The following is an 11670-nucleotide window of genomic DNA, read 5'->3' as shown; positions in this document are numbered from 1 at the left end:
CGGGGAGCGAACCAGCAGGTGGGCGCTCTCACTGTTTGTGTCTCCATCTTTCTGCCTCCCAAATAAATAAAAAAGGAATAAAATCTCTCTCTCTCTCTCTCTCTCTCTCTCTCTCTCACACACACACACACACACACACACACACACACACACTTCGGGTGGGCGCTCCTTTGCTGCCATGTTGCTTGCTGTCTGGGTGCTGAGATGGAATTCAAGTGCAGAGAGAGGTGGGGTGGGACCAGGAGTGGTTCTCTGACTCACTCATAGACCTGAATCCAGCCTGCGCCTCCCTGGTCACTTACCTGGAGAATACGTGTTCTGTGCACTTACAGGAGCCTGATGGAGTTGTCACTTGCAACCAAAATGGGCTGCCTGATGTACCCTTCAGTGTGACAGCCACTGCTGTCCACCCTGCCTTCGGGAGCTCTCGCCTGGTGGGAAGGCAGGCAAGTACTGTGGTATAGAGGAACTGAAAGGGAAGTCTAGGGGCCCCGGAAGCATACATGACAAGTATCCAGGGTAGACAAGGGCGTGCGGTCAGAAAGTCTACCCAGAGGAGGTAACATCTTGGCTGAGCACTGAAGGGATGGCCAGACCAGCTGGAGTGGGCAGAGGCGAGAGTGCCCAGGCCCCGGATGGAATGAGGATTTTAAAGACTGTCTGGGAAAGGTACTTACTGGGGATGGTGAGCAGAGGCGTGCACCCTGACTGGGATGTTAAACCAGGTCTCTAGTGGGGAGTGGAGCCCTCGGACAGTGCTGTGGTCCCTACCCCACGGAGATACTGGCCTCTAGGGTGGCGCCACAACCTGCTGGCTCCTCACTGTGGCCTGAGTATGTGTTCTGTGTGCCCCCTACCATGTTTTAAATTTTTTGTAATTATTGCCAATGCCTAAATTGGGATGGTCCATCTAAAAGTCTGGATTTGGGGCTATCTTGAAAATGAGAAGGCCTGACCGTCCCAGGCCCACATTCCCACCTGCCAGCAATGGGCTGGCACCGAAGCATGGTGCTCCTCTTATATGGGACTGTGTGTCCCCAAGTCTGCCCTGGTCCCCACCACTCCCTCTTGTCTTCCATTTGGGACCCACTCCCCCATTTGTTTACCTTGCTTGGAAGGCTCCCATAGGAATTTGAATTTGGAGATGCTGTTTTTGGGTAAGGGCACATGGGACATGGATTAGGCTGTGTATGCCAGGGCTGGTGTCCTGAGAATGACACTAAGCCTCTGGTGCGGGGGGTGTGGCTTAGGCAGAAGGACCAAGTCTGAGGCTTGGATTTGGGCAGCGGGAGCAGGAGGAGGTGGGAGCTTGTTCAGCTTCATACCATTCAAGGCCAGCTGGCCCACATGATCCATCTGGCTCACCAGCATTCGGCAGTGGCTTTGGGGACAAACTGTGGCTGATAAAAGCATTTGCTTTGCTTCGATTTGCCTTCTGTGTATCCATCCCATGCCTTAGGGCAGTTTTCAGGTATTCTTCGGTCCTCAGGACAGAGCCCATCACAACAGCATCTTTGTGTTGTGTGTTTACACATAGTGGTGTGCAGCATATGTGTGTGCTACACATGGAAGCGCATATGTGTATGCGTGGACATGTATGTGCATGTGTTTACATGCATCTCTGTGCATGTGCATGTGTGTGCTGCATATGGAAATGCATATGTGTATTCTTGTGGACGTGTATGGCATGTGTGTTTACATGTATCTGTGCACTGCATTTGGGAATGCATGCATGGACATACATGTACACACATGTTTGCATGTATCTGTGTGCTGCACGTGAAATGTGCATATATGTGGGCATGTAGGTGCATGCATGTGTGTGTGTGTTTATGTGTGTGTTTATGTATCGCATGTTCTTTGAACCTTTACTTGATGTTTGTTCTTTTTATTCTACATTTGGGCCTCATTTAAATGTTACTAACTTATAGTTGTCTGTTCTGGTCCCAGGTCAGCGTTGCCCACTGTGTCATGGTCTCACACGTGGCCTCCCCCACTTTGCGGAGGCATAACCGACTGGCCTGCTCTAAGTGAGGAGAGCCCAGTGAGTCCTGACCCATGTGTAGCCTCCTGCAAGCACCAGGATGCAAACCTGCGCATCACCCCCAAGCTCGCCTGCTGCTCCTTCTACGCAGTCTCTCCATCCCTCCTGCACTGGCCGCCCCTGCTTCCCGCCGTGACAGCTCAGATGTCTCTATTCCCGACCTTCGTGTACACGGACTCACAGGACGTGTACTCTCATGTGTGTGTCTTCTTCTTCCGCTCTGCATGCACATCTCGGGATTCATCCCTTTGTCACGTCCAGGACCAGTTCATTCTTTTCCCCCCTGAGCTATATTCCACCGTGTGCACGGCTACACTAGGGCTTGTTTGTCCACCCCTCTGTTGATGATGGGCAGTTGGTTGTTTCCGGTTTAGGGTGTTACAAAGAAATCTTCGATGAACATTCACGCCCGGGTCTTTGCTTGGTGTAGTCACTGTTGTTCAGTCCTCTTGGGGAAATGCCTGGAAATAAAACTGCTGGGAAGGGCACGTTTAGCCTTTTCAGCAGCTGAAAGTGGAAATTCCCAGCAGAGACGCCCGGGAGTCCACGGAGCCACGTTGTATGCGGGCCGTGCTCCGTGTCCTTGCCAACACTTGCAATCCCATTCTGTTAAACTGTAGCCATTCTAATGAGTGTGTAGGGACATCTCAATGTGATTCTAATTTGCATTTCCCTGATTAATGATGCTGAACCTCTTTTTCTGATGTGCTTAAGCCCATTTGTACATCTTTTTGTGCATAAGAGCATCTTAATGTGAGCTCTTACAACCCCCTAATAGAGGAAATAAAAGATTATACAGGTAATTAGCACGCAGTGGTTCCATGAAAAGCATTGATAAAAAGCTGTCGGAGAGCTCACATCCAATCTCTGAGCTGGAACTAGAACGCTGGGGTTCTGTCATTTTCCAGAACTAAGCAGCCAGGGCAGGTGACAGACAAGGTTCTCAGAGCCTGGGCGGTGACTGCCTAGGGCCCCTCCCCACTGGGCAGTACCTGTGGGAGGGCTTGACAGAGTGGCAGGGCTGAGCCGCACCTCCTTCGATGAAGTTTGCTGGTTCCTGGTCATAAGTTCTGAGCCTGCGCAGATGTTCCACGGCCCCTGAAGCCAGCTCTGCCCTGAACTGCAGAGTCAGAGACCCTCTGGGTCCCATTCTGGTAGGGGTGGGGTGGAGGTACCTGCACGCCCAGCTCTGTCTGCTGGTTGTGGACCCATGCAGCAGGGCATTAGTGGGGGTGGGGAGGGGCCGAGGGGTGGGTCACACTGGTGCCTGGGCCAAGTTCTTGGTGGTTTGCTGAGTACACAGACAGAATCTTGACGTCATTCCACCTGCTGGCACCTTGACTTCAACTCAGCCTGCGGAACTGGCCAGCTCCATCAACCCATCAGTCCATTCAGTCTGAAAACTGCTTTGATTGATTTTTTTTTGCCATGAGTGGGCCTGCTGTCTGCACTAATCAAAATGAAATTTGGCTTCAGGAGGACTTCGCTGAAGTCTGGGATGTCTTGTTCTCCTTGTCACTTTGGCTTATTTCCTATTCCAAGAGCTCGCAAATTTGTCTTACGCATTAAAGTGGTTGAGTCTGCCACTAAGTGATTGTATTGTCCGCATGGCACAGTGGGAAAGGCACTGTTTTTAGAATGTCCTGGGACCTGGGTTTAGTCGTATCTCCGTCACTTGGAAGTGGCGTGACCTTGGGTAAGTCACTCTTAAGACCCTGATTCTCTCCATCATACTGGAGTAGTAGCACCTGCCTCGTGGCTTTCTTTGCTGACTAAATTTGACAATAGACATGACGTTGAGGTAGACCTATAGCCTTCGCTGGCTCTGTCCTGTGTTCCTTCCCTTGGAAAGGCTGCCTAGGCTGGGCAGGTGCGCCTCCAGCCCCAGGCTGCTCCGACAGGACTGGGAGAAATCCAGCCTTGCTTCTATCTAGATAGTAAAGTAACTTCCGCACGCACGGCATATTAGTAAGTCTCAAGAGGAGAGGACACAGTAGGGTATGTAACAAAAACTCTGAATCTCTGTAAATAAGAGGGACTTTTCACCTTCGTGCCAGCCAAGGTAACACCTGCGAAGTGCGGCCCCTGGCTAAACCACTTTCTTCTTCTGTCTGCCACCTCTCCAGGCGGCCGCAGCAGCCAGCGGGCCCACGGGCTCCAACAAATCTGCTACCAAGGCAAAGCCACACAGCAGACTCAGCGCTTGCTGCTCTCCCAGGCGTAGGGGAGGGACCTGCGCTGCCTCAGTTTCCCTTTCACTCCAGGCCTTCCGCAGCCTCGCTGACTCTCTCCCCGGTGGCCACGCTGCAAGTGCACCTCTCAAAGTCCTCCAAAGGGAGTGGACGGGACGAGGAGCAAGAATTCTTAATTATTAATTAGTGAAAATGCATCTAATCATGTCACTGGGGTGTGTAATGGAAGCTGCGTGCTGCAGGCAGCCAGTGACATGCAGGGGGGAAGCAGGGGAGAGGGAGGCAGCCAGCATGAGGAATGCACAGGGCTCAGCACTCCCGCCCCCTGCAAACGAGGCATGGCTGGGGGCCTGCGCTGGGGAAGCAACAGCACAGAGCTGCCATGGCTGAACGAGCCCTCAGCGCGAGTCTGTAGCGCACGTAAACAGAGCTGCTTTGTGCCCACATTTTGCGGCTGCTGTGTATTTTTCGTTTTTTACAGCAGCGTCAGATTTCTAAGGGAAGGGCTCAGGCGATCTCTGCGGTGGCAGAGACAGGGCCATGGCAGTCTCACGGGCAGCCTGGCTTCCTGGGCTGGGTCCTCGGATTCTTGTATCTTCCAGTTCTTGGTGCTCCTCCAACCCCTAAGCAGACCTTCCACCCCTCTCCGGTCCCAAGAGCCTGGGTTGTTGTAAATGAGTTACGAGGTCTGGGATCACTCTGCTTCTGGGCTCATTTGTTGGGAAAGGAGGAGGAAGGTAGCCACCAGGAGGCTCTGCTTGGGAGAGTGCGCATTGATTAACGATGTGGGGTGGGGGGCCAGGGAGCAGGCGCGCGTGACTCTGGGAAGGGGGATAGGACAGCAAGTGCAGCACTAACAGGCACCTGTGCTGAGCGCGCCCGTTGTCAGGCTCCGCGTGTCGTTGCGTGCGTCTTGGGTGCTCAATCATCGCCATTTCACAGGAAGGGAGCGAAGCCAAGGGAAGAGAAGACGCTTGCTCAGGGCTGTCCAGCTGGTGACTGTCGGTGCCAGGACTGCAAACCAGGTCCTGCTCCATAGCCACCTGCTCTGCTCCCCCTGGCGCACGATGTCATCGGTTTTATGGCCTCTGCCGTCCCCGCTGCCACCGTAGCCACCTCCACCTGTGCTTCCGGCTCTTCAAAAAGCCCCCGCCAGCACTACAGGCTTGCTGTTCGCATCCAGCGAGCGATACTTATTAAGCCCCGGGAACAATGGCTGTGCTTTACAAGTGCGCGATCCATACACGGTGTTTATTATTGTTTGTCTTGTGCACTGTTAGGGTTTTTCAGTGCTAGGCTCGCAGCTGGGTGCCGCAGGATCACAGACGAGTTCCTGCTTTCCTGGGATCTGCCGGTAGAGTTGGGAGAGGGGACAGACACACGAAGATAAGGAAGGGCACACCCAGGAGAGGCAAGGGAAGTCCAGGCTGAGGTGGGGCTTCCTGGAGGCGGTGTGGCATGACCACAGGCTGAAGGAGGGGCTGAGTTTTGAAAGTTTCAGGGGCTGGGGCATCAGGTGGACGGCCAGGATATCAGGTTGTCCCTTCCAGAATAAGGCTGGGGACTCTTGTCTGCTTTGCAAACTGTCATGTCCCTGGTGCCTGCTGCAGATGAAAGAATGAGATGAGAAAAAGGGGATGCTGGCGAGAGACGGGTGGGCGGATTTGGCTGGAGTGGAGTGGAGAGTGGGGGTGGGGACTGCAGGAGAGAGAGTGGAGGAGGCGCCCAGTGGATCTTCAAGGATGCGGGGTTAGGCTATGATGCAGCGGTCGCACCGAGGCCTGGCGTGGCTTCCGGTGACTGCCCTGCAGAACAAGCCGATGAGCTCAAGGTGGACCAACTGCCGTTGCTTCCCGGCCCTGACGCCTGGACCAGGAAGTGGAGCTCCCAGGAGTGGGGAGCCAGCCACAGAGCAGACCTGGGAGGCAGGAAGGCTGAGATTCCACGTTCCCCGCGCCATGCGCACACATGGCCCCGCCGCACTTCCGTGTACGGCAGCCTCTCTGCTGTGCCCAAGGCTGCTCTCGGCCGCTCCTTCAACCGGCTGCCTGGCATCTTTAGTCTGAGCAACTGCTCCATGTCCCTGGCGTTCCTGCACTCTAGCAGCCTGTCTAGGCAGGGAAGGGCTGCGCGTGTCCCTGTCTGCGTGAGGACTGCTTGTGCCTACACCCAGCCCCCAGGTTTCACTCCTGGAGGAGCGGGATCTGTTTCCTGTTGGCTCCACCGCGTCTCTGCAATTAATGATACTGAGCCGTCGGTTGGGGAAAAAATTGCTGTGGTCACAGTGGATGGCTTTAATGCTTTCAGATTGCGTGTGGGTGAGTCAGAGAGTGTGGGCGAGACACGGGGTAGTCATCTGTTAGCCGACCAGTGACACAGAGGATTACACGCTGGGGTAAGGAGGGACAAAAGTAGAAACATGGTGGCCTTCTCTTGTTCCCCCAGCTCAGGCTTTGTCTCGGGAGGTTGCACGGGGGCGTGGTATGAAGGTTCTTGATCTGAGTCGAGTTGCTCTCTGGAAAGTCGCGGGGTTTTCAACTGGGGGTGGTTTTGCTCTCCAGGGGACACTTGGCAATGCCTGGGGGCATTTTTGGTGGTCACAATTGTGGGAGAAAGGGGTTGCCCTTGGCATCAAGCAGGCAGAGGCCAGGGATTCAGGTAAGCGCCCTACAGCGCCCCCTGTTAAAGGACTGTCCAGCCCCAGATGGCCAGTGGCTGTGGCTGAGAAGCTGCGTCACCCCTACTGGGTGCCCCATTGAATTCCTGCTTCCACCTCTGCAAAATGAGGAGCAGTGACCTCATGGGGGCACACAGTAGGGCCTCCATCAGTTCCTTCCGTCCCATTCTCCAGTCTCTTCCTGGTCTGGGGCGTGGAGAAGGCGGGCGGGTTCAGAGGTGCTGACAGGCGGGTTACAGGGCAGGGAGCCCCACTGTGAAGACACACGAGGAGAACCTGGCATTACTTAGCCCGAAGAAGAAGGGCGCCTCCAAGCTGATTTAATGATGGCGTTAGGACCTCAGACAGGTTGTTATGCAGGGGAAGAGAATTCACCGAGGCGTGAGAGCGAGTCCCAGGCAGGGTGGACCGAGGCTAGGCTGAGGCAGAGCTTCCTGTCGGCCAAGGTCAGCTGAGGGGAGAGGCTCCTGTAGCGCCCTAAACCTAAGGGCTTCCACAGGTGAGTTCAAGGCCACGGACCTGTGGGGATGGCTGGTGCTGGGCGGACAGGAAGTCCCATGGCGACAACGTGGTCTGCACCTTCAAGGGACCGGAGGATTCTGTGCTGAGAGCAGAGGGAGTGACGCAAATGCCTCAGGCCCACACTGGGCAAAGGACCCCAGGAGGTCAGAGGTTTAGGGGACACGAGGAAGAGGGGAGGGCAGCATTGGAAATGAGCCTTGAGGGAAGTCAGGGGGTTGGCTAATGAAGAACAGAACCAAAAGGAGGTGGGCACAGGGAGCTGGGGTGGACGGGCAGGTGTGGTGTGTGTCCTGGAGTGCTGGGCCAGACCGGGATGGGCAGCTGGACCCAGCAAGGGGCAGGGGCAGGCACGAGAATGCTCTGCTGGGGCGGTACCCAGGCGGCCGTGCTGTTCAGGCTTCGGGGGGCCTGGGGGCAGGGTGACCTGGGGACTCGGTCAAGTGTGAGGTAATGAGGGCGGTGGCAGCGGGGAGGGGTGGGCAAATCCTCTCGGGAGCCCCATTTCCTGGGTGAGCCTTTGGTCCCTCTGTCAAGGTAGACAAGGTGACTCCATGGTGGGCCACCTGCTGATCTCACCAGCCTGGAATCCATTCCCAGCGCGGCATCGTGAATTCCCCACCCCAGAGTGTGGCTGGGTGTGCTGACTGCTGTTGGCTCTCTACACAAGGGTTTCTGCTGGGTGGGTGGGTGGGGTGCTGGCCAAGTGCCAGTCAGGCCGGCCTGGGCGCCTGCTCTCTCTGGGTGGGTCCCTTGGGGTGTCTTGCTATTGGCTCTCCGGTCCCATGGCCGACAGGGCTGCTGTCCTCAGCGGTGATGGCAGTGGAAAGGGAGGGTGGAAGTCAAGGTGGGAGCAGGGGGAGGGGGCGCGCAGAAGCGTCAGGCCTGGAAGCGCTGTTGACACACCCGGCCCTTGCCCGTCACTCATGCTGCTGTGCAGAGGCAATGCCAGGCTCGTCCCGGGGCTGCAGCCGGAGGCAAAGCAAAGCTTCCCCGGGTCCCTTCCCTTGCAGCCTGCACAGCCTTGAGCGGAAAGCTCCGGCAGGGGTCCCTGCAGAGGCCTGGCTGTGCTGGGGATTGCGGGGGAGGGGGCTTGGAATAAAATCCTGCAGATTAGTGGGTAGACCCAAGGGAGGACTTCCTGATCCTGATCCTGATCCTGAGCAGGCCACCAGGTGCCGTGGAGGGGAGGTGAAGGAATGCAGTGTTCTCACCTCTAGGCCGGGCACCCTGCCTGAGGAGCTGGGCAAACGCAGAGCTCCTGGTGTCCCAGAGCACCATCTGGAGCCCCCTTCTGTGGCCTTCTTGTCTGACCTTGGATGGGCACGTGGCTGCTGCGCTTGCTCATGCTGGCCCCAGCCCTGCTTGGTCTATCAAAGCTGCACAGGGGATATCCTGAGTGAGTGGGCAGCACCCCTGCGCCGTGGGGTAGGGGAAGGTAAAGTAAGCCTGCAGGGATGGGACCAACATGGCTTCAGGCCCAGAGTGTGCAGGGAAGGGCTCAACAGGTGACGGCAGAGCCCGGATGGAGGCACTAAGCGGCAGGAGTGAACCAGGTTACAGCCTCCCTGTAGAGCGGGATCCCAGCCTGGTGCACCTTCTTGTTCTGCCATCAGGAGGGCCATTTGGCCTGCACCTGCTCTGAGATCCTATAAGCGTGCCCGCAGGACCTCAGCCACCTGTACAGAGAGTGAAAAGCCCACCAGATGCCGCCAAGGCTCCGAGGGCTGGCATCGCAGAGGGGCTGGCCCACATCTGCCAGCACACGGCAGCCCCAGTGGGCCCCGGGAGCATCTGTGCCCCGGGGCAAATTCCAGCAGCCCTGGCCCACGAGCCTTGCTGGGGAGTGAGCCACGCCGCAGCTCCGCAGTTGTTTTGAAAGGAAGCTTCCGTAGCGAAGGAGGAGAATTACAGAGCAGTGGCAGCGCTGGGAAAACATGCCCAGCTTTCCAGCGCAGCCCCAGTCCCGCTCGCCTCCCTTCACTTTGTTCCAGGTGCGGATGACAGGAGCTTCCAAACAGCTTAAGTGCCCGGAGCTCCAGGAGTGTGCGTGTTTGTCTCGGAGTGGCTTTCATCCGGGCGCGGGTTCGATCTGCCTGCACGTGCCTTGCTCGTCAGCAGCTGGCAAGGCGGCTCAACAATGGAACCACGCGGGCCTCACTGCTTCTGCCCAAGCGGAGTGCCAAGCTCTGTGCCCCCAGCACAGATGGGTGGGGCCCGCAGCTCCCTGCCCAGCCCGGAGGCTCCCTGCTCTCCACCTGCTGCCACAGAGCCCTCCACTGCCTCTGGCTGCAGCCCTGGAGAAATTTCTGCTGCCCCCAGCAGAAAGGCCTGGGCTGGTGAGGAAAACCCTGTAGAGATGGGAAGATTGTAGAAAATGACTTCTGGTGTCCTGTCTTGATTTTTTTTTTTAAGTTTGTTTAGGGGCCGGCGCTGTGGTATAGCGGGTAAAGCCGCTGCCTGCAGTGCTGGCATCCCATATGGGCGTCAGTTCAAGTCCTGGCTGCTCCTATTCCCATCCAGCTCTCTGCTGTGGCCTGGGAAAGCAGTAGAAGATGGCCCAAGTGCTTGGGCCCCTGCACCCGTGTGGGAGACCTGGAAGAAGCTCCTGGCTTCGGATCGGCGCAGCTCAGGCCATTGTGGCCAACTGGGGAGTGAACCAGAGGATGGAAGACCTCTTTGCCTCTCCTTCTCTCTGTGTAACTCTGCCTTTCAAGTAAAATAAACAAATATTTTAAAAAAAAGTTTGTTTGAAAGGCAGAGTGACAGAGAGAGATTCTCCATATGCTGGTTCACTCCCCAGATGCTTGTAACAGATGAAGCCAGGAAGCGCAGAACCCCATGCTGATCTCCTATGTGGGTGGCAGGGGGCCAGGCACTTGGCCCTCTGCTGCTGGCTTCCCAGGCACACTAGCCCGGAGCTGGATCAGACGCAAAGCAGCCGGGACTTGAACCAGCTCTCCAGTATGGATGGCTGGCACCGCGAGTAGCGACTTAACTTGTTGGGCCACAACGCCGGCTCTCTCCGTAGGTTTATCGGTGCCGTGAGGAGGGCAGCTGTTCTGAAGCCCTTTGAAGTTCTTTGCTGTATGAAGCCGTCGTCTGCCTGCAGGAACGGTCAGCTTCTCCAGATGGCTTTGCGGCTCTCCTGTGCACTCTGGTCTCCCTCCTGTCTGCTGCCCTCGTCTCTCCCGATTCTGTGTCTGAAAGTCCTCTGTCAGTGCTCGGAATATCCCTGTGTTTTAGCAACACGGTGCTCAGTGGGACTCAAGGCTCACTCCGTGGCTTTCCTGCTACTAAGCTCAAGTCTGTCCACACTGGGTTGCTTTCCATGGGCTCTGCTCCCTCCCCCACGGAGCCCAAGGATGCAGTCCCATCCCTCCTCCCCACCACCTCCTGGCTCACCCTGGAAGGCGGCCAACGTGTAAGCCTGAGGCTCCTCTCCCCCAGGAGAACAAAGCCGGCTTCCTCAGTCTGTTCCTCACGTGTGTGGCTTTCAGTCCCTTTGATTGGAAATGAGCACTTGAAATCCGTCTCAACTCCACTTCCCTTCTGGGGGATTTATTCGGTACATGGACAGCCCGGAGTCCAGTAGGCTGGCTTAGCAAAATGGCATCCTAGATGCTGCCTCCAGAGTAATTAGCCCTGCACACCGTGTCCAGCTGCTGGAATTCAGACCTCTGGGAGGCAGTTGGCTGGTGGAACAGTGGAGCCCCCGCCTCGGAGGTTCAGAGAGAGGAGGCTCAAGGCAGCCCCACTGGGTCCTCAGACCGAGGCAGGCTCCAGGGGTGTCCATAAAAGAGGCTGAAGCGGCTGGCACTGTGGCGCAGCGGGTTAAGCTGCCCCTTGCAATGCCAGCATCTCATGTCGGAGTGCCAGTTTGAGTCCCAGCTGTTCCACTTCTGATCCAGCTCCCTGCTAATGGCCCTGGAAAAAGCAACAGAAGATGGGCCAAGTGCCTGGACTGCTGTCATCCATGTAGGCGTTCCAGATGGAGTTCTTCAATCTGGCCCAGCCCCAGCCACTGTGGCCATTTGAGGAGTGACTCAGTGGACAGAAGTGCTTTCTCTCTCTCTCCAGATGCACTACCTTTCAAATACTCTCTCTCTCTTTTTTTTTTTTTAAGAAGGAGGCTTTATGAGACTCATAGAGGAGTCTCGATTTGGGGAAGAGAGTGTGGCTGTCAGAGGCAGGCCCAGGTGGGCAGCTGGGCACCGGGCTCGAGCAGGAAGCTGGGT

This window comes from Oryctolagus cuniculus, chromosome 1 (assembly GCF_964237555.1).
Source record: "Oryctolagus cuniculus chromosome 1, mOryCun1.1, whole genome shotgun sequence".
Taxonomy (NCBI): Eukaryota; Metazoa; Chordata; class Mammalia; order Lagomorpha; family Leporidae; genus Oryctolagus; species Oryctolagus cuniculus.
This window is presented reverse-complemented; position numbering follows the sequence as displayed.